At 42.5% G+C, this 26,744-nt stretch overlaps 1 protein-coding gene across 1 annotated transcript in view; it reads left to right on the top strand.

The window, feature by feature from the left end:
- Positions 1-26,744, top strand: part of ERBIN (erbb2 interacting protein) — a 277,776-nt gene that overhangs the window by 63,321 nt on the left and 187,711 nt on the right. Inside the window, exon 2 of the mRNA XM_082263628.1 lies at positions 10,958-11,011. The gene's annotated coding sequence lies outside the window, so the exon portion shown is untranslated. The remainder of the gene's footprint in view (positions 1-10,957; positions 11,012-26,744) is intronic.

Below are 26,744 nucleotides of genomic sequence, written 5' to 3'. Positions count from 1 at the left end.
GCAGGCAACACACTTCCTGTCTCTTGGTGACTAGGCTCCACTGTATCTAGAGTGGCAACATTGGTTGTCACCCTGGTTGGACTTCAAATATGTCTGTCCCTTGTTATTCTCACAGAAAATGAGAAAGACACTACATTGCTGCTGTTTTCTGTGCTTGATAACAATGTTCTTAGCTTGAAAAATAATGCAGCCACTAGATCTAAGGACTGGGGAACTGCAGTATATAAAATTGTTTGCTTTTAAAAATGTTTTTGGTTGATCCTTATTGGCCAAGTTTGTTTCAGCATAGAATGGAAACAAAGTATACAGCGCTTAATACAAATTTCTCAATCTCAGCCAGTGCTTGAGATAATAATATACACAATGAATACGAATAAATCTATAGGTCAATATATAGAAAGTCCATGAGGAGAGGAGTCCACCAGGTGATGAAATTGAAGAGATAACCTCCATCAGACACCAACAAGTGTGGCCTCTTACAGAAATCATATCATCCCCATTACAGGGATCTCAATACGCCTTTAAAGGGAACTCCTCACACCCCGCAATGGATGGATGGATGTGCAATCTTCTCCTACAGGAAAAACCTCTGCATGCTCAAAGATGATCCCCTCATAGGAAATGGTGTCTACCCAAATATCATATGAATGAAGAAGAAAAACTCCTCAGTGTTATAAAAAGCCAATGTAACACTCACATTTAATCTGGATAAAACGAGAATCAACAGTCAGATTCCTGTTGGGCAGTCATGTAGTAGACAGTGTGGAAGCTGCAGCCGTATAGCCTCTATCTGGAGACAGGTAGACGCTGGGGAGATGCTTGTAATGTGTACATTGCCGGTCCCCTACCGGTTTCGTCAGATACTGACGTCATCGGGGCGTGGATGATACCTTAAAGTAGAAGTTCATGAAAAGAGCGCATGCGCGGGCGGCCAGCGCGGATGGAAGCCTAAACCGATCTGCACACTCCCGGCACAAACAGCCTACATTAGCGGTCCTCTTTCCCTGATCGCTCCAGTATAGTGGCGGCACAGTGGGCCGACAACATTGAGACCCACTCAGTGTCATCCTGGGCAGCGGGGAAGATCCAGACCAACCCCAGCTACCCGCCTTGTGCACCCAGGAAGGGATCCAAGATGGCGAACGGCTCCAGCTCCACACATGCAGGAAGGGGGCAGCCACAGCATCAGCGGGATAAAGTGAAGCCCCCTAGATCAGAGGCACACAACAAGGATCCCCCCAAAGTCCATCCGTCCCCAGGTGAGCCAGCGGACCTTCCCTACGCTCCTTCCAGCCCTGCCAGATCCCCCCCACAGGCCTCTATGCAATCTACAGTCCTTGCCTCCCACACCTCCTCTGCGCTGGACAGGGACATGGCAGACATCTTCCTTAGCCAAACTAGTGGATAGGACCCAGATGCTGATAGCCCTGAGCGGTCTCCAGCTCCTCTACCTGCACCACTACCATACTCCCCAGACACTATTCTTCTTTTTGTTTTATTCCTTGAACAGTCGTGTCTATTTGTACTGTATTTGTGTGACAGGAGTGTTTGTGTAGGTGCTGAATACAGTAGTTGTATAATGGTGACTGATTACACCCATCACTTTCTTGCATGGTAGTAAAATGAGATTGATAATGTGAATGGTTTGCCTTTTAAATGGACTTGAAAGTTGCATCTCCACTAGCTACTTGGTTAATAATGGTTTTCTATGTTGTCCACAAAATGAAATAGCCCTGAACGGTTCTCATCTTCCCTCTCTATAGTGTTTAATGATGTAGAGGGATGTTATACGCAAACGAGGTAATTTCAGAAAGGCTGCATGCAATGTGCTGCCTATAGCATTGCTTCCTTCCTTCCTTCCTGGCTGTAATGAGGTGCCTGAGATGCAGTGTAAGCATCAAGCATGTTCAACCCAAGAAAAGAAGACAAAACTGAATCCTTCTAATCAACTGGCCAACGATATGTTATTACAGCCAAATGCTGCAGGCAATCCTACCCATCTGACTGCTCATATATTTGTGTATTGCTTTTATCCCATTCATTTTCCACCCTTCAGATTAAAGGGTGGATTTAGCAGAATGTGTGCATACAATAACGTATCTAGAGGGTTGGCTTATCGAGAGAGTACATAGAAACCATGAGTGGATGGAAAACTTACTTTACTTGTTGAGCTATTCTGAGACTGAGGCGATAGAAAACCTTGTATTTGATAAAGCATACCACATTATATTTGATAAAGCATACCACATTCTTATATCTTTTTGGATCTACGGCTATGAGATTTTCGCTAGACCTCCTTGTACCATAAACCTGCTATATAGCCTTGAGAAAATCGAAAAAGATGGTGTCCCAATTGCCCTATGGAATTTTTACTATGTACACCAAAAATGTAGGTGGAAGTTCCACCCACACCAAGTGCCCGCCCATGATTGAAATATTAATTTTAGTGACTTTTAATATTGTTTTCTGCAACAAACAGAAAATAATTTATTTCACCTGATACCTGAAATGCAACACAAACTTTGCTAAAGTTTAACCGCCTTCTGCAGTGCAATGCCACCTAGTCAGCAGAGCCTGGCATCATACCGCCATCACAGTCATTGGGTTCTTTGTCTAGTAGGGGGGTCCCCAATCTTTCTAAACAAAGGTCCAGTTTAATGTCTTTCAGGGTTTAGTGGGGCCGGACCATGGTCAGTAGGAGTAGAAAATGCCTGAGTGTCAGTGGGAATAAACAAGGCCCATTCTTGGTGTCACTGGGAGGGATAGTGCCCTATTCTTGGTGTCAGCGGGAGGAATAGTGTCCCATGCTTGGTGTCAGTGAGAGGAATACTGCCCCATCCTTATTGTCAGTGGGAGAAATAGTGCCCCATCCTTATTGTCAGTGGGAGAAATAGTGCCCCATCCTTATTGTCAGTGGGAGAAATAGTGCCCCATCCTTATTGTCAGTAGGAAGTAAGGTACCACATCCATGGTTTCAGTGGAAGAAAAAGTGCCCCATCCTTGGTGTCAGTGAGAGGAATCCTGCCCCATCCTTGGTGTCAGTGGGAGGAATAGTGCCCCATCCTTGGTGTCAGTGGGAGGAATAGTGCCCCATCCTTGGTGTCAGTGGGAGGAATAGTGCCCCATCCTTGGTGTCAGTGGGAGGAATAGTGTCCCATCCTTGGTGTCGGAGCAATATTGACCCGTCCATGGTGTCAGTGGGAGGATTATTGTCCCATCTATGGTGTCAGTGGGAGGAATAGTGCCCCATCCATGGTGTCAGTGGGAGGAATAGTGCCCCATACATGGTGTCAGTGGGAGGAATGGTGCCCCATCCATGGTGTCAGTAGGAGGAATGGTGCCCCATCCATGGTGTCAGTGGGAGAAATGGTGCCCCATCCATGGTGTCAGTGGGAGGAATGGTGCCCCATCCATGGTGTCAGTGGGAGGAATGGTGCCCCATCCATGGTGTCAGTGGGAGGAATGGTGCCCCATCCATGGTGTCAGTGGGAGGAATGGTGCCCCATCCATGGTGTCAGTGGGAGGAATGGTGCCCCATCCATGGTGTCAGTGGGAGGAATGGTGCCCCATCCATGGTGTCAGTGGGAGGAATGGTGCCCCATCCATGGTGTCAGTGGGAGGAATGGTGCCCCATCCATGGTGTCAGTGGGAGAAATGGTGCCCCATCCATGGTGTCAGTGGGAGGAATGGTGCCCCATCCATGGTGTCAGTGGGAGGAATGGTGCCCCATCTATGGTGTCATTGGCAGGAATGGTGCCCCATTTATGGTGTCAGTGGGAGGAATATCGCCCCATTTATAGGGTCAGTGGAAGGAATAGTGCTCCATCATTTGTGTCAGCAGCTGTAAAAACGTCCAGTGTGTGTGAGGCCTAAAAATAAATGCCTATATGATTTAACATTCATTTAATACGGTTTCATCCTGCTTTGCACATGTTAAGTTGTGCTAAATTTTTGGCATTGTGGTTAAAATCACTACAGGCCGTTCTTCAGACCACCATTTAGATTTACTGCTGCTCAGGGGCTCTAGGATTCAGCAAAATGACCGCGTCCTGAAACAAAGGCAATGCTGGAGGCATTTTACAGCACATACGGTACTAATTTTGATAGCATAATTATTAATGTTGAATGTAGGCTTCTTGCTAAGGAACATTATTTTTTATCCTGTTATAGGTAAAGTTCTGCTTTAACCACCACTTTTCGTCTCTCTTTAATAAATATTGATCTCTAAACTCATCTACCATATTCCATTTTCATGTGCTGGTTCCTGCATGTATAGGATGCGTTTTTCAGTATCGTGAATCAAATCAAATGTTGATTTATGTACTCTCATGTAGACTTGGTGCAGCTTTTTTCTCCTTGAGGACCCACGAATAGTATGTCCTTAAAGCTATATGGAACAGATGCCTTTTGGCTTTATTGCGTTGTTCCAGCCATTTTCAGATATAGGTTAATGAGTAAGCCCCTGTACACATAAATTGGGCCTTATAAATCATCATATTCCCAGCTGTCATTAAACCTAATCCCTGGTATGACAGCTTTATGTGCTTACTACAAGGTAACCGAACTTTACAGTAGTACTATGTTTTAATGTTTTTTTATGGCTGTCATCTGTAATGAACAGAGGCTGCAAATTAGGATTCCACACACAAACCCTACCTTTTGTTTTATAGCTTAAGTGTGCAAAATTGGAAAAACTTGTTTCTTTCTTGCATGCGTATAGGGATTACCTGTCCCTACAAATTTTCCAAGTTTTTGTCCATACATTTTAGGTAGCTTTCACATGACCACGTGTATAATGCAACAGGCAGATAGTGCAAGCTTTGAGGAGGCAGCCGGCAGCCACAAGGGATCTGCATGAAGCTAAACCCAGCAGAACACTGCCAGCAGTTCTCTCTGACTGTCACCGCTCTGCCACATCATCTTGAAGGTATCATATAGAGTCACACTAACTGGCAGATTCACGGGGAAAGCCCATTCCTTTATCCCAATGGAATCTGCACAACTCTCAAAATGGTAGAAATGAAATTCTATCTTCATATACACGCTATCTGTCCATGTATATAGGCAGACTCTGATCAGCTGAGCTTGCAAGTTACTAAAGCAGTCTGCAGCAATGAGGGTCCCGAGGTCATTGAATCGTGCCTGAAATATTGATTGCTGTGGACATCTTCTATTCTACAGTTCTGATTTGAAGCTGCATAGATAATAAAAAATGTAGTTGTTTTATTATTCGCTTAAAACCCCACTGCAGCCTTCCACCGTCGGCTTCGAAGCAGCGGAAACCCATCAATAGCTATGCTCCCAACAGTCAGAAAAATTGTAAACTGTAAGTTAAAGTGGAGTTCCACCCTGGGAACGTTTTTTTTAATAAAAATATCCCCGGGACATTCAGGGCTAGTGCATTCCACAATGGCTAGCCTCTGATCTGTCCCGGGTTGCACTTACCTTTTAGAAGAAATACTTACCTTGAAAATGTATTGTCCAGCGCTGCCATCTCAGGTGTGGGCAGCTTGAAGCCAGCGCGATCCTCTTATGTGTTCTCTTCCGTCTTCTTAGTTCCCACGATGCACTGCACCGGCCCCACCGTCACTTCCGGTGCCGCAGCGTCATCCCTGCACAGCTTCTGGGCATGCCCAGAAGCTGTTTTGCAAGGTATGATGGCGCCTGCACCGGAACTGACGTCGGGGCTGGTGCAGGCGCATTGATTCCTGGGAGCGATGACGTTCAGCTCCCAGGAATCATTGCAAGCTAGGAAGTGACGAATCGCCGTGGCCGCGGAGGGGAGGAAGAGGAAGTAAGGTAAGTATATTTTCTTTCAAATTTCAAAAAATTGCGATTATCCATTTGTTTTTCAGGTGACCCGGAGCAAGAAGATGGAGGTAAGTCTAATTTTAGGGTGGAACTCCGCTTTAAAGAGATAAGTCCACGAGGTAGCATGTACCTCATTGGCCTTAAGGCATAACTCCACTTTTGTTGAGAAAAAAACATTTCCCTCCAGGTGATCTATGTACAAACTTTGTAGCAGATTCCTACATTTTGTTATTCTGAAGAAATCTTTGTTTGTTCCTCTGTGCTGAGTGGGTCTAATGGGAGTGGTTTCATAATTATCTAGCAGCTGTGGCAGCTGTAGGGCTCTAATGAGGAAAACTGCCGGGCCTGCATCCCTTTAGGAGTGTTCCTATTGGGAGTATCTCACCAAAAATGACAGTTTTGTTGCAGGTGATGCCAGAAATCCGATTTTGTATCTTAGAGCAGACTTCTGGGACAATCAGTGAGCCAATCACACAAGCAGGAAATGATGTTTTTGGGGTGTGGTCATTATACATTCTGTGTACACAGCGCCTCCAGGTAGCCATATTGCATTGCATTTTCAGAAAATTACAACAGCTGCAGATTGAAAAGGAAAGGTCATTTTTAATAACATTCAATTACAATAGGATTTGGGTCGAAATTGTATACGCTATATTTTTTTCTTTATTTTTTCAGATTTTTTTTTTTCCCCATGAAAGTGGAGTTACCCTTTAACTCCTATTAATCCAGAACATTTTACAAAGTAGGGGAATTACTGGAGTTAAGTTTTAACCAGTTGAGCTCCAGAAGATTTTCCCCTTTTTATGACCAGGCCATTTTTTGCTGTTTAGCGCTGCGCTGTTTTAACTGGTAATTACACGGCAATGCAATGCTTTACCCAAATTAAATTTTATATAATTTTTACACATAAAGAGCTTTTTCTTTTGGTGATCATTTATCACCACTGTGTGTGTGTGTGTGTGTGATGATTTTACTAAGCAATGTGCCAGTTTTTACTTGCAGGGGAAAAAAATTTGCACATCACTGCGGTCTGTAAAAAACAACACAGGGCTCTCTTCTGTCATTCGTTTAGCCAATCAGTAGGTCCTGGCAATAAATCATTGGCTGGGACCCGTTGATTGGCTTGCGCTGCAGCGAGTTATAGCACAGTCTTCCGGCTCTACACGCAGACTGACTGTGCATGTATGAGCTGACCTGCCTCAGTAAATATAATGTGACGGGTCGGCAAGCGGTTAAAGTGGAACTTCACTCTCCCAATCCATAATGGTTATTTCTAATCCTCATGCTGCTAGCATTAGTGGGGAGGAGAGTAGGAGGGGCTTCTCAGCTAAGCACACTCTCCTACATGCATGCTTGAGCTAAGGGCAGATGGATTCCAGGAAGGAAATGCTACATGAATCATTTGCCCTTGCTCAGGATGGACACGGCCAGAAATGCTAGGGGGTTGATTTTTCAAAGTGATTTCTCAGTAAAATAAGGCATGGAGACATGGATGGATGGGGGAGTTTGCTTTGAATATTAAAAAATGAATTAAATATTGTTTTTGGTTTGTGGCGTAGATGCAGTAAAGATCGCTTTAACAATCATTTAACTCTTGCAGTACATGGATGACCCCACTGCATGGGTAATATTTTTTTCTCCTCTCTTGAGTGGACTTTAAATACAAAACCTTCGTCACTATTTGAATGTTGGGTTCACTTTTTCTGCCGTTTCCTGATTTAAAAAGCAGAATTGAGAATTCATATCTAGTGTGTGAAATGGAGAGCTGAAAGCTTTGTTTGTGACTGAGCACAGGAAGAGGGTAACCATTGTGCAGAGCAAGAAGTGTTTACAGATCTCTCATCTGTTAATGGACGTGTATGAAAAGTGCACTCTTTACCTTCCAGTGAAGTCAGACTTCTGGCCTCTGCATGCCGTTTATACACATTAATAGGTTCAGGAAAAGCTATTTATATCCAAAGTCCAGGGATCATCTTGGCTCTTCTGTGCCCCTACAAAGGATTCAGTGTAACCAGAGGTCTGTGTCCCACATCAACCAAAATAAATCCGCCAAAGAGCATGTCGATTAATAAAAACATGCTGTGGAGTTATTAGGTGACAGTATTGGGAGCAAATCCTATAAGGCAGTGTTCCCCAACCCCCGGGCCGGTCCGTGGATCAAACGGTACCGGGCCGCCGAGGAACTTTAAATGATTTCACTGTGGCCCGGGGGGGGGGTCAAAAGAGTGGAAGTTCCACTCTTGGGTGGAACTCCGCTTTAAACATTTCCAGCACCGCATAATGGAAGAAAAAGTATATAATGGGACAAATACGGTAATCCGGTTTTTACAGACTGTACGATATTACTTCTTACTTTACAATGTTTACATTTGTCACATTTAGGCATTTAACACGGTCATACCGATCGGGTCCCTCCATTATCCCTTATGGAGCGCTGGATAGGGTTGCCAAACACACATTAATTAGGCGGGTTCTTTTCATGATGGGAAGTCCAAAATATTCAAGTTGTTACTAGAGCAAGAGGTGAGGGTAACCCACGCAGCGGGAACAACTGTTCTAATTCTATGTTTCTAAGCTTCAGGTTGCATCTCCTGGACAGGAAGTGAAGGAAAATCTCCCTAAGGCTCCTTTCACACGGCCGCTTCGTGTGTCCGCAAATCATCCAATCCGTTTGCGGATGATTTGCGGACATAATGTAAGTGAATGGCACTGCGGGTGTCAGCGGAATACCACCCGCTGACACCCGATTTTCCTCCATTCAGTTCTGTTCCGTTTTTACAAATGGAACAGAACCCATTTTTTCTTCCGTGTAAAACACGGAAAGGAAGGAAAATCGGGTGTCAGCGGTGTCATCCGCTGACACCCGCAGTGCCATAGACATACATTATGTCCGCATATCATCCGCAAACGGATGGGATGATATGCGGGCACACGGAGCGGATGACAGAAATGTCATCCGCTCCGTGGTAAAAAAAAAAAAAAAAGTCCCGCAGCGGACCTTTCACACGGAGCGGCCGTGTGAAAGGAGCCTAACCATACATAAAAAATAAACCCTTCCCTTCCCTATCCGAAACTAAAAGGATGCTTGGACTATTTATATTGATTGTTTACTTGATGCAGCTCTAATCTAAATGCTCTATATATTTTATGGTATTCTATTATTACTCAGAGATGGTTACAGTTATGTAAAACAACTTTTTTAGATCCATTAATTTCACTGCCATAGACTATAATGTAAAGCTGGATACACACTATACAACTTTTGTTGGTAGATTTCCTTTAGATTTACCTTCAACTATGTTGTGCAAGGTCCGTCCTGATTACTTACAAATTGAAAGTGTTTAGGTCTGACTTCATATTATTTGGTTTTGGTAAGTCTAAAGGAAAAAATCTAAAGACAATTGTATAGTGTGTATGCAGCTTAAATTGTGCTACAAATCATACCTGTGTCGCACTACTTGAGCCCTAAGGCTCCATTCACATCTAGGCGTTTTGGGGCGTTTTTGGGGAGTTCTTCTGCTCTAGGATCAGCTCTCAAAACGTCCAACAAGACAAATCCTATTCATTTCAATGGCCCCTGTTAACATCTGAGCGTTTTGACGCTGTAAGCAAAACGCCCAACGCTCAAAAAAGTACATGAGCTTCTTTTTGGGCAGATTACAGGCGTTTTTCATTGGTATCTATTAAATCAAAAAACGCCTGCACAAAAAACGCCTGTAAAATCGCGGTAAAAATGTAGCCTTAAAGTTTAAATATTAACCCTTTGCTAGTTAAACTTTTATTCATAACATCACTGTCCCTCCCTGTGACATGGACAGCCCCTCTCACTGAATTAGCACTGAAGTCTTATCAAGTTGTTACAAATCCCACAGAAGTAGTGCTGAAGTCTGACTTTAAGGCCCTGTTCACACTGAGCATTTTTGGCTCATAAAACACTCCTCTCTGAAGTCTCAAAACGCCCCACAAGCAAAATCCCATTTTTATTTCAATGGCCCCTGTTCACATATGAGCGTTTTGTCGCCTGAAGCTCAAAAAAGTAGATGAGCTTCTTTTTTTGGTATATTACAAGCGTTTTTGTTAGATGTCAGTGCCTGCCTCCAAACACCTGCAAAAAAACACCTAAAAAAAACACATGAAAAACACCCCCAAAAAAGCCTGAAAAAACGCCTGAAAACGGTACGCTCAGGTGTGAATGAAGCCTAAGGGCCCGTAAATATGATACAAAAATTGAAAGTAAAATTTTGTCCAACGAATGATCTGACGATTTTTTGATCGTTAGTATGGTGCTTTCGAACGCCGATTACGAATTTTCGGACGACAAAATCTGGATGTGCAGGCTATAAAATTTTTTATCGTATGTGAACACCGCGTCTGATTTTTGTTTAATTAGTACAGTTTTCATCCGAACAAATCATAAGAGCAAGACTAGGCATGCTCAGAAACGAAAGAATACAGACAAAACAATCCAACACATGACATCACTTCTGGAGTTTAATTCTATTGTACAGGAATTTTCGTATTGAAATTAACCTCTTCACTTTCCATATGAGACTAGCATGCAACAAAAAACGGACGAAAGATCGTCCAATATCTGATCGTGTGTGCGAGGCTTTAATCACACTACTTTAAATCGTAACCTGTGTGACTACAGGCTTACTGAACCTGGAGAGGGCAGAATCTGGTTCAGCTGTATTTGGTAGCCAATCCACTTCCAGGTTTTATTTGCAGCTTAATTGAACAAGCTGAAGATGGAAGCTGATTGGCTACCATGCACAGCTGCACCAGATTTTGCACTCTCCAGGTTTAGTAAATGGACCCCAGTATGTTTGAATTGTGTGTAACATGAAGTGTGATGTGTATAACATGACCTGGCATTTGGAAGCGTATTAGAAGTGTGTGGATGTGTAATTAGATGTTCTCTCTGAACCATTACAAGTCATCGAGTGTTCCTCTGCCAGGTCATGTAAAGTTGCTGTAGCTACAAAACTGCACCTTTAACTCTGAAACGGAAGTTGTAAGGCAACTCAGCTGCGCTCATTGTTGTCGTCCTTCACCGCTGAACATTCAGGCGCTTCTTGTCTTAGCAAGGCGAAGCTGACGGCAGATGCTCACAATAACACACAACTGTCTTTCCTTGTCTCCGCAGAATGTTGGCTTTGCAAGCTCAGGGAGGAAACAGCAGGGAGCAAAAAACTGTGAGGTAAGTGCATGGTTAACGTATTCTGCTTTTTGTCTGGCTCTGCTGTGTTATGTGAAATATTGTACTCAGACTGACTCGCACAACATGGAAGCTGGAACTGTTCAATATGTTCCATCAGGGAGCACAGCCAAAGCCTGCAGTCACCAGCCCTCCCTTTATATATACAGCGCTGTGCCTGTGTGCAAGAGGATGGCATGATGACTTCTCCTCTTCTTTTCAAGTCTTGTATATTTTTAATGGGTTTTTTATCTTGTGATCAGAACCTGCAGGTACCTTTCTTATTTTTTTTTTTTTAATAAATGTAACCTGTTAAGGTGACGACTTGCCTGCTTGCCTTTTGATGATCAAAAGTTCTTTTTTTCTGATGCAACTGGTCCCTTCAGCGATTGCACTTGTCTCCGTGGCTCCTTTCCCTTGCCGGGTCCTATGGGGTCACTATTGCATGCGTGATCCTTGCTGATGAGACGCTTTGTGCTATACTCTGTGTGCGTCAATACAAATATACAGCTTCACATCACTCAACTCCCCTGCTCCCCTCTCCTTCAACTGAATTGATGGACAGCTAGTGGCAAGCTAATACAGTTTGTGCTTTCCCTGACGGGATATTTGGGGATGCTGCATTGAGGGATCTGGAGTCAACAGTGATGATAGGGACTACTGTAAATGTTTGTGCCCACATATCCTGTATATTAAATTGGAACTTTATCCATAACAACTGGATACAAGAAACATGCATTCCACATTAATAATTATAGGACCAAAAATGAGTGCATGCTGTAAATTGCCTCCAGCATTGCTCCTGTTTCTTCTTGCTGGAGGCTGCCATTTTGCTGAAGCCCAGAGCCCCTGAGCAGAAGTAAATCTTTAGCCTGTCAGCAGACTGCCCTCTACAAATTTGGCACCATGCCTGATAATGGAGAACAACCGAGCATGTGCAGAGCGGGGTGAGACAGTGTATTACTGGATTTTAAACAGTAAAAGCATTTTTTATTTTTTTTAATGTTTTGCTTCGCTATACCTGCATGAAGAGATCTAGCAGGACCTTATTTTCTGACTAAAGTTCCACTTTAAGTAATGGTAAATGCTTAAAGCCGTATTAAACCCAAAACCAATAATGTAATATAGCGACTTGCCAATCATTAGACGTGGTGGCTGCGTTCCTTTTTTTTTTTTTATGAGTTTTTTTCCCCTCTGTTTTCACCCAGTGATCTGGCCAGTAATACCCCTCCTCTATTAGAGTGCCCGCACTATGAATGAAGGCGCACAGAGGCCACCTTTGGACAGCAACATTATCAGCCTAGGGGGAGGGGAGTGTTGCGTACACTAGAAGATTTAGATACACTAATAGTTTTTTTTTTTTTTTTTTTTAAAGCCACCTCTATGTTGGCTTATGTGCCCATGCACTCATAGGCATTTACAGGGGTATTTGAAGAGCAGGTAAAAACTCTGACTGCACCTAAACACTCTAGACGCGTTTAGGTGCATTTCAGCGTTAATGCAATCCAGTATCCAGAATAAATTAATATTCTGGCCAATAGAATCCCATAACGCTCAGAGGCTTGACGCACCTAAATGCATGTGTAATACGGTACGCAGCTTTAGGTTCTTTTTTATGCAGCTTTTCCCCTGCCAGGAGTTCTGATGTTCAGAGGAGGAAAACAAACAAAAACAAAAAAGGCCTAAATCCTAAGGCCTCTTTCACATGGCCGCTCCATTTTTTTTCCTCCGCTCCGGCACTTTTTTTTTTTCCCATGGACACGGATGACACTTGTGTCATCCGTTCCGTATGTCCGCATATCATCCCATCCGCTTGTGGATGATATACGGACATAATGTATGTCTATGGGGATTGCGGATGTCAGCGGATGACACCGCTGACATCCGATTTTGCATCCGTTCCGTCTTTTAAACGGAAGAAAAATAGGGCTCTGTTCCGTTCCAAAAAACGGAACAGAACTGAAAGGACGCAAATCGGATGTCAGTGGATGGTCATCCGCTGACATCCGCAATCCCATTGACATGCATTATGTCCGTATATCATCCGCAAACGGATGGGGTGATATATGGACATACGGAGCGGCCGTGGGAAAGAGGCCTAATTCTTTTTTTTTTTTTTTTTTTTGTGAGCATGTAGATTCTTTGTATCCTAGATGTCCAAACCAGTGTTTCTCAACCCTTTTTTTTTTTTTTTTTTTTTTAGTTAAGACGCCGTTTAATTTGGGGAAAAAAAATACACCACTTAAAATTATAGACAAATTATAAATGTAAAAAACTATTCTGATTGTTTTACATAATGCATTTCACACGCATTGGAGGGGATTTATTCTTCCAAAGCAAATACACTTTTGCACACTGGTACTGACTAATATTCCGATGTTTCTCTTCTTCCTCAATTTCTCCCCATGAGTCGGCTAATTTGCTACAGTGCTGAGAGAGAGGGGCAGAGGAGAGTCAAACAAGGATGCTGTGGAGGCAACAGATATTCTCCTTATCAACTGATGATGTCCTTGTTTGTTAGGATGCCAGTGTCTAGGAACTCATAATGGTTCATAATGAAAACCGTTGTGTAACTCAGTGCAGGTTCACATTTCTGCGATCACAGAGATCACATGTAATTCTGAGCGCAATGCTCCTAAAATTACATGCGATGTCTGTGCGGTGCAAATTCAGCCATACAGTTTGTATGGCTGAATTCGCACCCAACTTGCACAGGACCTTTTTTTGTTGGTCCGCAGCAGAATCGGTTTGCATGGTGGTTCACACTAGTGCGATCCGATTCTGTGCAAACTTTCAGATCGCACTGCGAGGTGTCGTTAACTTTCAATTGACACCCCAGCGTATTGCATATGGCAGTGTGAACTGCCAGGGGTGTGGATGCGATGCGGGAACATGCTGCATATTCGCAGTGTTCCTGCGTCGCACAAATGTGAACCGGCACTAAAAGGCAGGCTTCATCCACCTGCTGGCTTGCATACAATTTTTGCCAAGGCACCCTTGTTGAAAAAGGCTGGTCTAAAAGAACATTGTTGCCACTTGGGTGTACCGTATTATAAAGGATTGTGGCTAGAAACTATGATTATGAAATGGACAACTGAATGTGTTCTATTGTATGTAGTAGTGTCATAGTAGTATTTATTTATATTCATTGTTAAAACAGATGGCAAATGTGGCCAGTTTTCAGGAGAAAAAAAAAAAGGAAAGTAGAAACATTGCAATAAATTCAGGAAGTGTTTATGATCTGCTTTGAAGACTCTCATGATTACCGCTTTAGAAGCGCCAGCATCAGCGATTCCCGTCTCTATTCCAGTGTGCGTGTCACTGGCGATGAATGAACCAATAATTGACCAAGCTAGCCTGAAATACAGAGACAGCCATAAAATCTGCTGGGAAATCCAGGTTTGCTTACCCAGACATGCTGTCAGCAGTAGACTCAAGGCTTTCACACTTGTGCGACTTAGGATCAGACTTTTGATACCTCCAAGTCGCAGGACATGTGAAATGTAATGTTTTATAAGAGCCATTCCTACTGACAATACTGAAGTCGCTGCAACTTCAGAAAAGGTTTCTGTAATGTAAAGTCGCACTCTAAAGTCACGTTGAAAATGGTGCAACTTTGGAGATGCGCTAATGTAAAAGGAGCCTTAACCAAGAAGTATCAATGGGTCTTATCAATAAACTTTATCAGGCAATTTGTAATAACCAATACTAATTCGATCTGCACAGCCAAAAACAAAAATTGAAGGACTTGCAGTTTCAATGGGCTGCAGGGGTGCTGATGAGTCCATTGACATGCAGGAGCCCACATTACGCCCGTGATCTACTTGATTAGCTGGGTGCTTTACAGGCTCCTGCAGACAAAAAAAAAAAACTTTTTTTTTTCCCTTCAAAAATATGTGAATTTATTATTTTTTCTAGAACAGTGAACCTATCCTTTAATGAGACAATCGGGTAACACTTTTCAGGCTGCTCACTTATATAGATTGTATGAAATGAGCACCCATTTTGGTGTTAAACTTGGTATAGCATTTTTTTTATACCTTTTGTCGGTAATAGCGTTGTAGTTTTCTTCACCCTCTGACACTTTTCTGGCTCATTCTTGCATATAGTATTAAACACATCTGTACACAGCAGTATAGAAGGTTATAGACTCATTCACATAGCGCCGCCTGGCACCGCAATGCTTCGCTGTAACAAAGCTGCGTCAGAGGCCGTATTTGACTGTATTTTACGCTGTAAAAGACCTTTGTGCTAACGTTTACATGCATACACTATACAGCGTATATAATGCTGCTGCTCAGGACCCAGTAGGTAGTGCCACCACTGCTGCTGCTGATTACACTCTATTGATGTATGCATTTCAGCCCTGAATGAGTCATTTACGTGGTGCATGCACAGAACGACCTCAGCCTTGAGTGATTACAGACTCCACTAAGGTTATTCTACACATGCGCCATTGCATGAACGTAAAACCACATAGTTGAGCTGCAGTTTTACTGCCTCCTTATTGCTCCTCCTTTAGCTGCAAAAGCAGAATGGTCCTCACTTTTGCTGAATGGAATACTCTGGCTGCAACCATGAACAATGGGTGCACTAGTGCGGGGGTTCATAGGGTTAAAGCAAGTGGCGTGGAGGCAATTCCACTCCTCCTCGCCACTTGTGAGGAGCGATCCAAATGCAGATTGTTCTTTAGAGAGTGACGATAGTGTAAACAATCCCTAGGAGTGTCCTTGGCTTTCTATAGTAAGCTCTGTACTGACCCTAATATCACCAACCTGTCTGGCTGCTGCCTCTGTGGCTTCCAGTGCCTAAAGTTGCATGTTGGAGAGTCTGCACATCATTATCAGCAGTGAGTTCAGATGTTTGGGGGACCAAATGTAACTTGGCCCTTGCTGGTATTCAGAGAGCACTGGAGACTTCCCAGGAATCAGCCGGACACCATGGAGAGGCCAGGAGAGGGTAGGAAAAGAGCAATGAGGGCTGTCTGGAATTGTCAAAACTCCATGGCTGTTACCGACAAAAGGCGTTCTAAATTGCTGCACAAGGACAGCATCAGTGCTAGTTGTAAAGATGTTTTTTGTGTGCGAAGCCTGGAAAGTGTTTCTTGATTGATTAGTGGAGGCTACTGAAGTGTGGAAATGAGTTTGGGCATTCTCTAGATCACTCTGGTCCAGGAGTTCACATAAATGGGTAAGCTGTGGGGCGGGAATGACTGGGCCGCAGCATGTTGAAGTAAAAAAAAAAAAAATACGAGTTCGGAAATTTGACTTGTGGTGAGTTCGCACCCAAGCTTATTTCTACTGATGAGTATATGTGCAATGGCATGCAATGGACATAACTGAATGGTCTACTGAAAGTGCCACATTGGAAGTCAGGGTTGGAAAAATGAGTACTTTTATACCTAAGTCTACATTTCAGTAAAGATTTGTCCCATTCAGTGTCACAAATAGAAAGCAAAGGCACTGTTAAGCTGGCCGTAGGTGGTTTATAAAAAATAAAAAATTAACAGGTTCTGATATCCGCACAAATGAGGTTTTAAGGAGGAATCCACCCCAGTGGGAAATTTGTATACTGACAGCAGGACTCTCCTCTGTTAGAATTCACTGATCAGCGGCTGTAGACGCTGATTGTCAAACGTTTCCAGCTTGTCCTGAGTGACAAATGTCATTCTGATCACAAATTTCTCTAGAATGTGGCTGGCCACACACGCATCAAAATTCCGCTGCTCACTGCTGAACTGGCTGCATTTCACACGGTCTATGGCCAGCTTTACACTTTAAAGAGGAACTTTACCCAGAAGGGGAACTAACGCCTTAAGTCCGCCTTGCCAACCCCCCCCCCCCCCCCCCCCCACACCAACACCACATACATTTGGCATGTAATTTATGCGTCGGATTGGGCACCTAGTTTTGCCAGATACTTGCTCCTTAGGGCCCCCCTCTTGTCACCCACAGCTTTCTGGAACACGTCACAGGTCCCAGAAGTCTGCGAGACCAAAGCACAGCTCGCACCTGCGCAGTGAAGTGCTAGCCTGGGTAAGGACAGTGCAAGGACTGTGTAAGGACAGTGTAAGGACTGGGTAAGGACAGGTAAGTGTCCTTTTATTAAAAGTCAGCAGCTACAGGATTTGTAGCTGCCAATTTTTTTAATTCATTTCTAGAGTGAATAGGCTTTTTAATGCTTAAAGTGGAGTTACACCCTAAAATGATACTTACCTCCATCTTCTCGCTCCGGGTCACCTGAAAAAGAAATGGATAATCGCATTTTTTTTTTTTTTTTTTTTACTTACCTCGTAGAGAAGAAAATACTTACCTTACTTCTTCCTCCCCTCGGCAACCACGGCCCGTCGTCACTTCCTGGCTTTGCAATGATTTGTTTAGCCAATCTACCAGATAGCATAGCCAGGTTGGTAATTACAGTTTAGCAAAAGAGCTTGTTACCCTTAGTCCCGGTTCACACATATGCGATGCGGGAACCCTGCGAATCTACTGCGTGTTCCTGCATCGCATTCCCAGCACAGGCAGTTCACAGTCACTGCCATATGCGAATCGCTGGTGGTGTCAATTTCTAAGTTAACGACACCCCCAGATCAGTTCACCTATCACAGTGTGAACTGACATTCGGACATGAATCAGATCACATAAGTGTTAACCACCATGCAATCCGATTCTGGTGCGGACCCAAAAAAGGGTCCTGTGCGTGTTTGTGCCGAATCAGATGCAAATTCAGCCATACTATCTGTATGGCTGAATTCGCATCGCACAGACATTGCATGTGATTTTCAGAGCAGTGCGCTCCGAATCACATACGATGTCTGCCAGCGCACTGATGTGAACCGAGCCTTAGCCTATGATTGGACAATAAAGGAACAGCAGCAGACTGATAAGGTCGTGTTTATCCTTTCTTTACCAGCATCATATTTGTTAGTATGTGTGCATGCAGCACACCCTGTCTAGCTCAGAGGACTGGCCCTAGGAGACTGGCTTTGGTATTTTTATTGACAAAGAATGTGATCAGGTATAGTGGTAATATGGGGCTCTCAATTACTTTATATTTACCTTATACTTCATAATGGGAAGATTAGTAATGAGTGAAGGATGTTCACGTCGGGTTAAGAGAGCTTAGAAGAAGGGGTCCAAATGCTCAAATTTCTTAATTTCAGCCATCTTTAATGTTTCCTTTCTGTTATAACACAAGTGTGCTTGGCTTCAACTGTTTCCTTTCTCCCTTTGTTCTTGAAGTACCAAATTTACAGGAGGATATCTCCACCATCTGTCAATAAATACACTGAACTAAAGTCTGGATTCCTTCAAGATGTAAGATCTGCTAGAATTCTTATCAATGAAGCACAATATCCACTTGCATCACAGCAGGCGGTAAATATTTTTAGTGCACTGAAGTATGTTGGTAATGAAGCTAAAAGGGGCAGCTTTTCCAGTTTTTTTCTGGCACATGACCTCTGAATATTTGCAAGCTCGTATAATCTCTGTGTGTCAAGGAGGAATGTGATGCATTACCAAACACCATCTGCATGTTTCTTTATCTGTAGAAGAAAGATAGAGGATTGACTGCTCTCTGCAGCGCCCATCACCTTTGGCTTATTACACAGCACTGAATCACTTGAATAGTCCAATACAGATGCTCTTCCTATGTTAGTCATTGATCCTTGTCAGCACACTTGACCTAGCATTGGAGAGTCCTTCCCTGTTCATCTATTCCAGCTATCAGTTGTTTCTTCAATAAGAAGGAAAAAGGTTGCCTTTTATATTATGTAACAATGATGCACTTTATTGGATAATGAGAAATTAAGAAACAAATCGCAATAAACAAGGTCCAATACCTACAATAAGAAAAAAAAATACTGTGTGTGTATGTATTTGTGTGTGTATATGTAGCACCCTTCTAGGTAGGTGCTAGGGAAATGCATATGTGGCCCTGTCTGCGTATCAGGGGGACCTGAATTGTTCGCTAGCTGTCACATGTTTCCAGGTGTGTCTATTGAGTCTGGGGAGTCTCCCACTGTGTCCAATGAGGGATCTTATTGGTCAGTAGAGGAAACTAGCCAATGGCACACCAGGGTTTGTGACTGTCTCAATGGGTGGGGTCTACCATGATGCACCCTGGGATTGGATATCAATCTGTGGGGAGCATGTGACAGAGTGTCTTTTGGCAGGAGCATAAGTCCCAGGAGGAGGTGACGCTGTCTCTCCTCCTTTCAGAGAGTGAAGGTGGTGTAGGCAGTCAGCCTAAGGGGACCAGAGGTTGAGCTGTGCTGCAGAGAGGGGTCCAGAGTCTTGCTGACTGAGTGGAGCTGCTGGGCAGAAGTCTTCAGGAAAAACAGTATCGTGAGTACTCAAGATCTGCCCAGGGGTCTGCCTAGGAAAGGGGACCACTCCAGAAGGTCAAGGGGATCCAGAAGCCAGCTAACTAGTAGTATTGGCAGTGAAAGGGAGTGCCAAGTGTTCAAAGCCCTGAAGATAGGGAAGTGAAAGGGGGCGCCAGTGTGGGCCCTGAATTGTTCGGCAGTGCAGCAAAGTTGTACAAGTAGCTACCTTAGACGAGAGTACTTCAGGGAGCTAAAAGGGACTTCCGCAGTAGAACAAGAAGTTACAGCATCAAGTCAGCGTTAACCGGCATCCAGCCAGCGTTAACCAGCGTCGAGCCAGCGCTAATCGGCATCAAGCAGCATTTATCCAGAGTCCCCATCAAGTTGTGTATAGTTCAGTTGTAGGAGTATCCCACTCATCCCTTCTCCCATCCAAGTTCCTAAATAAACCAAAAAAAACCAAAGATACTGGACTGGTTTTTATCTCAGTGCTCACACTTGGAGAAACATGTTCAAAGGTACTTTTGTTGCACCCGGTGACCCAGGGGGACCCACAGCCAGCATCTATGCTGGGAATTCTGCTACATATATATATGATAGATAGATAGAGTAAACCTTGGATTATGTTTAACTTGGTTTGAGAGCGTTTTGCAAGACAAGCACATTTTTTTTTATAACTTTTGATTTAATAAACAAGCGATGTCTTGATATACAAGTAGCGTCATGTCACAACTGAGTATTGGAGAGAAGAGAGGTGCCTTGAGGTGTAGCAATATGGTTACATTTAATGAAGGTACAACATTTAGCAACTCGCATGGCTGATGAATAAAAGAGGCGCAGTTATAAATAATAATAAGAAAAGCTTTTAAAAAAATATAAAAATGAAGGAACACTATCATTGTCTAATTGTTATAAAGAATATAACAGAATATGTAAAAAGCAAATCAAGGATTCAAAAATTAAAAATGAACGACAGATTGCAAAAGATAGTAGGACAAACCCCAAAAAAATCTTTGTATATATTATTAGTAAAAAGGTTAGGTCTGAGCATGTAGGCCGTTTACAAAATAATCAGGAGTGGGTGACTGGGGACAAAGAGAAGGCAAACTTATTATATACTTTCTTCAGCTCTATGTATACAAAGGAGCATGGGGGAGCTCATGACCATAATGAGGATGGTATTGACACAGCCCCAAATGATCCACAATGGCTCAAAAGTGATATGGTCCAGAAATATTTAGACATAAGGGTGGATAAAGCGCCTGGACCAGATGGCATCCACCCACGCATCCTAAAAGAATTGAGCGATTTAATTTCAAAGCCTTTGTTTCTAATTTTTAGGGATTTGTTAAGGACTGGAATAGTACCACTGGGTTGGCGTAGGGCCAATGTGGTGCCTATATTTAAAAAGGGTTCAAAGTCTTTGCCAAGTAACTATAGACCTGTTAGTTTAACTTCTATAGTCGGGAAGATATTGGAGAGTTTAATAAAAGACCACATAGATGAGTTCTTGCTGGAAAAAAAATATTTTAAGTAACAGACAGAATGGATTCATGAAAGACAGAAGTTGTCAAACAAACCTGATTTCTTTTTATGAGGAGGTAAGTAAAACCTTGGACAAAGGGGGGGCTGTGGACATAGTATACTTTGCAAAAGCGTTTGACACAGTTCCCCACACACGACTAATGTGTAAAGTAAAGTCTACAGGCTTGGAAAGATCAGTTTGTAAATGGATAGAAAATTGGCTAAAAGATAGAATTCAGAGAGTAGTGGTTAACGATTCATACTCTGAATGGTCTAAGGTTATCAGTGGTGTACCCCACGGTTCAGTGTTGGGACCCTTACTTTTTAATATCTTTATAAACAATATAGGGTCTGGGATTAAGGCATCTTGCACACTGGAGCTTAAAAATGCTCAGTACTGTACAGCTTTTTTTTTTCTGAGCTAAAATCCAGCCCATTCATTGTAATGTGCCTATGCACACAGGCGTGTAAATGAGCGCCGCGTATTCTTCAGTAAGAACAAAATAGAAAAATCTGCATTTTTGGACAGTAATTTATGCCTAGTACGCGCAGTTGCGCACAAATGAATGCACACGAACATACTGTTGATCTGAAAAATGCTAATTTGCATATTTAAAAAAAAACACGGGAATACATTTGCACAGAAAGACGCAAATTTGCGTGAATCTGCGCGAAAATGCGCACATTTCAATAAGACAAATTTACGGCGGAAAAAGGAGACGCTCAAACAGGAGTATCGTGTGTAAGAGGCCTAAAAGTACCATTTCAGTCTTTGCAGATGACACCAAGCTTTGCAGTGGAATAACTTCATTACAGGATGTCTCCAACTTACAAGCTGACCTTAATGCACTGTTTCATTGGGCAACTATGTGGCAAATGAGGTTTAATGTTGATAAATGTAAAGTTATGCACTTGGGGGCTAAGAATATGCATGCATCATACATACTAGGGGGAGTAGAACTGGGGGAATCCATAGCGGAGAAGGATCTGGATGTTCTGGTAGTCCTTTCTTGTGTTAACGGAGGCATGTACGCCAAAGAGAAATATATCATTTTGCCCCTGTACAAATCATTAGTAAGACCTTATCTGGAATATGCAGTTCAGTTTTGGGCACCAGTTCTTAAAAAGGATATCAGGGAACTGGAGAAAGTGCAAAGAAGGGCAACCAAAAGAAGCATGGAGGAGCTCGGCTATGAGAAAAGAATAGAGGAACTGAATTTATGCTTTCTTGAGAAAAGGAGAGTAAGGGGGGATATGGTCAACATATATAAATACATAAGGGGTCCATATAGTGAACTTGGTGTTGAGTTATTCACTTTTGAGATCAACACAGAGGACAAGGGGGCACTTTTTACGTCTGGAGGAAAACAGATTTAGTCTCCAAATACGGAAAGGTTTCTTCACCGTAAGAACTGGGAAAATGTGGAATAGACTCCCTCCAGAGGTGGTTCTGGCCAGCTCACTAGATTGCTTTAAAAAAGGCCTGGATTCTTTCCTGGGTGTACATAATATAAATGGGTACTATCATTTATAGGTAAAGTTGATCCAGGGTATATCCAATTGCCTCTCGGGGGATCGGGAAGGAATTTTTTCCCCTGCTGTAGCAATTGGATCATGCTTTGCTTAGGGTTTTTTTTTGCCTTCCTCTGGATCAACTGCAGGTATAGGATTGTGTATATGGGATTGTATGGTTGGGTTTTCTTTACTGTTTTTTTTTTTTGTTTTTTATTGGTTGAGCCAGATGGACTTGTATCTTTTTTCAACCTGACTAAATATGTAATCTAAGTATGCCGGCATCCGGGGTAAAGCTGTCCATCCAGACCATCCTCTGCACCGCCATCGACGTCATCCCTTCCACACTGCGCTCCACGAGCGCTTTAAGCCTCTTTCAGATCGCTCTACTGCAGGGTAGCCTTCCCGGTCAGGACTGCAGACTGACAGCGGTGAGAGCCGGCTGGTCTATGTGGACCGCTTTACCCCAGATACCTACATACTTAGATGTGCCTGTTTTAATCATCAACCATGTAAGTTGCTAAATGTTGAACTTTTATTATTGCTAGACTTAGAGGCGCCTCTCTTCTCTTTTATACTCTGTAGCTCCTGCTAGATTTTTCTTCTAATCCCCTTGTGGAGGCTGTCCTTTGTGGATGGACATTTTACGGTTACACAACAAATTACATTGCTATAATCTCTTTATATGAACTATAAACTGAAGGACTTATGAATAAATGGTTGTGGAACAAATCATCCGAGTTTCCATTATTTCTTATGGGGAAATTTGCTTTGATATAAGAGTGCTATATATATATATATACATATATATACATACAAAAGTATTGTGACGCCTGCCTTTACACGCACATGGAACCCCATTCTTAGTCCACAGAGTTCACTATTGAGTTGGCCCACCCTTTGCAGTTATAACAGCTTCAACTCTTCTGGGAAGGCTGTCCACAAGGTTTAGGAGTGTGTCTATGGGAATGTTTGACCATTCTTCCAGAAGCGCATTTGTGAGGTCAGGCACTGATGCTCGGGGCTAGACACTGCTTATTTGTTTTCTTTCTCTAGGTCTTAGCTCGAGTACACATTTCCTTCCTGCATGCGTCCCAAGTTTTGGATCGTATTGTAAGCCAACAGAATATAAGTGTTTGAACTCTGGCAATAGCACATCATCCTCTAAGCCCAGCATAGTTCTCTCCACCCAGGTACACAGAAAGGCCTGGATAAAAGAGATAAATGGAGAACATCTGATGCAGCAATCAGATTGCCAGAAATCAGATGAGTAATGCTAACTGCTTAGCTGGTAACTAGCGTTTTCAAAAAAGAAACCCTTGAATCTTGTAAACAGTGTATCTCCTTGTTTTTTGTCTTTCTGCAGACTGTACTCGATCTAAATAAAAAAAAAAAGCATTTTCTATTATATATCGGCTGCAGAAAATTGGCAGCAGGTGCTCTGGACTGATGAGTCAAAAGTTAAAATATTTGGCTGTAGCAGGGGGCAGTTTGCCGCTGAAGGCCTGGAGACCAGGACAATAATGAATGTCTGCAGGCAACAGTGAAGCATGGAGGAGGTTTCTTGCAGGTTTGGGGCTGCATTTCTGTAAATAGAATTTGAGATTTGATCAGGACCAATGGTGTCCTCAATGCTGAGAAATACAGGCAGATACCTTTCCATCATGTCATACCATCAGGGAGTGTGATTTGCCCCAAATTTATTTTACAGCAGGACAACCACCTCAAACATGCAGCCAGTGTCATTAACTATCTTCAGATTCCAATATTTGTGTTCCACATTGGTACAATTCTCTTCTATTTTTTTCACCATTGCAAAGATTTGGAAGTAGAATTCTTCTGGCTGAAATTGGATACTTTTTTTTTTTTTTTTTTTTTTTACTATTAGATATTGGCCGCATTTAGTACCTTTTTAGTGGCTCTAACTGCCTTTTCTTTAGACAAGCAACTTCACTGATCACAGACTCCATAAGTTTAGTAACAGTAACCGTAATCGACTAATGCAGTTTTAAGTATTACTTGGAGAATTGTTCTGCTGAGAGAGACTCAGGTTTGTGGTTAGCATACGCTCACTGGCCACTGTATTAGGTATACCTGTTCAATTGCTTGGTAACACATTGCTAATCAGCCAATCACATGGCAGCAACTCAAAGCATTTAGGCATCTAGATGTGCTGAAGTTCAAACCCAGCATCAAATAGGGGAAGAAAGGGGATTTAGTGACTTTGAATGTGGCATGGTTGTTGGTGCCGGACGGGTATTTCTGTTGATCTACTGGAATTTTCATGCACAACCATCTAAAGTTTATAGAGAGTGGTCCGAAAAGAGCAAATATCCAGTGAGCGGCTGGTTTTGGCTTTGATTGGGTCTACGATCATGTCATGACATCACTTTGGGGTACTGGAGCCTTAAAGGCTCCCGATTTTAAAAAAAAACAAACAAATGACAGTATTCAAAACAGCCAAGCTTGGCGTTTTGAATGCTTTTAAGTGCAGAGGAGGGATTTGGGGTCTTTTAGTCCCCAGATCCCTCCATAAAGAGCACCTGTCACTGCCTATTACTGTCACAAGGGATGTTTACATTGATCTTTTTTTTTTAATAAGGGACCGTGTAAAAAAAAAAAAAAAAAAGTTAGGAAAATTTAAGGTGCAGAAGGGAACGCATGTGTAAGTCACACCTGCATATGTAAATGGTGTTTAAACCACACATGTGAGGTTTCGCCACAATCATTGAAGCAGTAATTTTAGCACAAGACCTCCTCTGTTAAGGCCCGTACACACGTACCGATTGTTGGCCGTGAATTTTCGGCCGCCGCCCGATCGGCTGATTATTGGCTTGTTAGTATGATGCTTCCGATAACCGACTGCGACTTTTCGGCCGAACAAAATCTGGCGTGCAGGCTATAAAATTTTTGTTGGCCGTCAGCAGAACGGCCGATTGTTCCTCAGTCAGAACAGATTTCGACCGACAAAAATCAGATTATCAAGACGGCATGCTCAGTGAAGAAAAAACACACGGAAAGTAGACCAGAACATGACATCACTTCTGCAGTTGGTTGTTGTTGGCCGACAAAATTCGTGTGCAGTCTAGAGCACATTTCAACCGACACAACAACACTGGACAAAAGACGGCCGATCGGTCGGCCAACAATCGCTGCGTGTGTACGGGGCTTGATTCTAAATATGTAAACGTTACATCTTTTTAAAGTGTCGCCTGTGGAGATTTTTAGGTACCGTAGTTTGTTGCCATTCCAAGAGTGTGCGCAGTTTTAAAGCATGACATGTTGGGTATCTATTTACTTGGCATAACATCATCTTTCACATTATACAAAAAAATTCATGAAAGTGTATTTTTTTTTTTAATTGAATTTGAAAAACCATTGCGCAAATACAGTGTGACATAAAATATTGCAATGATAACATTTTATTCTCTAGGGTCTCTGCGAAAAAATATATAATGTGTGGGGGTTCTAAGCAATTTTCTAGCAAAAAAAAATGATTTTAACTTGTAAGCAACAAATGTCAGAAAAAGGCTTAGGCATGAAGGGGTTAAGATACAGGAGTAGTATGAAACCTTGTTTCTCCTGCATCCCATAATCCAGAATAAAAATGAGAGTTGCTGAGTGCTGGGTATCTTTGAATACAAATACCGATGCTCGGTCATAGATTTGTTCTTTCACAAAGAAAATAAAGTCTGATTATAATTGTATTTCACATGATTTTCAAGTTCCACGAACGAGCTGCGTATAGTGATTGTGACAATTCCACTGTGAGTTTCAGAACGATCTGCCAAGATAATATTTAGCGCCTTACGGATGAAATGGGATATGGTTTTGTCTATGTTCTACAAGAAAACCGTAGATAATAGTTACCATCGGTGAAGCACATACAAGATATTGTCTTGAGCTTTGCTTCTGGAGAATTCATTAGGAAGATATAAAGAGAAATAAAGAATGTTGCCGTGTCCTGTAGCAGATTAAAAGGGTTGAATTTATTTTCTGAAAATCATGCGGTTTGTCTAAACTTGCTTTTTTTAGAATTCTTTTTGTTTCCATGAAAAACAGCAAAACTGTTAATAGTGAAGACATTATGGGGCTGATTTACTAAAACTGGAGAGTGCAAAATCAGCTGCAGCTCTGCATAGAAACCAATCAGCTTCCAGGTTTTATTGTCAAAGCTTAACCGCTTGACCACCAGAATATTTACCCCCTTTATGACCAGGCCATTTTTTTTGCTATACAGCACTGCGTTAATTTAACTGACAATTGTGCTGTCATGCAATGCTGTACACATATACAATTTATGCCCTTTTTTCCCACAGAGCTTTTTTATTATGAATGTATTTACTCCCCTCTGTCGTTTTTTTGTTGTTCATA

Source organism: Pelophylax lessonae (assembly GCF_965119305.1).
Source record: "Pelophylax lessonae genome assembly, chromosome: 1".
NCBI classification, from domain to species: Eukaryota; Metazoa; Chordata; class Amphibia; order Anura; family Ranidae; genus Pelophylax; species Pelophylax lessonae.
This window is presented reverse-complemented; position numbering and strand designations above follow the sequence as displayed.